This window comes from Fulmarus glacialis, unplaced genomic scaffold, assembly GCF_000690835.1.
Source record: "Fulmarus glacialis isolate BGI_N327 unplaced genomic scaffold, ASM69083v1 scaffold40518, whole genome shotgun sequence".
In the NCBI taxonomy this organism is placed as follows: Eukaryota; Metazoa; Chordata; class Aves; order Procellariiformes; family Procellariidae; genus Fulmarus; species Fulmarus glacialis.
In genome coordinates this window covers 1-928 of record NW_009227053.1, presented here as the reverse complement: position 1 = coordinate 928, position 928 = coordinate 1, and positions in this window count along the sequence as shown.

The window sequence follows — 928 nt, the reverse complement described above, 5'->3', positions numbered from 1 at the left end:
CTCCGCTCTGATACACAAGAGATGCTCTGAATTTTAAAAGATAATATACACTTACTGACCATAAAGTGTATTTAAGTAGATTCTGATATCCCAACAGTAGAGGATATTATCTTTATAAAAAGTAATGTGAATTTATTTTTATTCTTCTTTAAAAGAGCATAAAGGTTGTCTGATTAATCACTCAAAGATAAAAGAAATTCAACATTAGTGTTCCACATAAATCTATTACTTTCCTCTTTCTCTGTCTGTATTACACTGCTGTCTTTCATTACAGGGATGAGAGTAAATTCTTTTCATAATGTTAGCTAATATAAGCATCATGCTCCTTATTGCTCTGAGAATACCAAAGACACTTCATGAAGTTCATTTAAATGAAAACAAAATAGCTAAGCAATGTAGAGATATTTTGACATGTCTGTATTTAAAACAATGTAATAGTGAAAACTTCCGGCACAAATAGGGCATTTAAATTTGTTCCAGAATTTACTACTACTGAGCTGCACCAACAGAGGCTTATGCTTTCAAGCTGAACATAACACAATCCATATGAGTTGCTGCTGATCATGCAAAATGTACACCTTATGGATATTACCATAAAAATTCAGTTATAGTCAATACCAAAATTTAATCAATATCAAAAATTTCACACCAAAATAGTCACAATTTAGGAAGATACATAATGTCATTAGGATAATGAAGATAAGGTAATTATTGTATATTTTAAACTGATGTAAAACATATTTCAAGATACAATAGGTTTATATGAGGTAACAGAAAAATTGAAAAATAGTATCTCTGGGTAATTAAATATGAAGTATTCAGTAGACAACACAGAAAACCATGGCTGACCTTTGTACTTCAAGACTGCAAAAATGAGCTTTCTGCACATCAGTAGCACATACAGAACACACCAGATATGGGGCGGGGG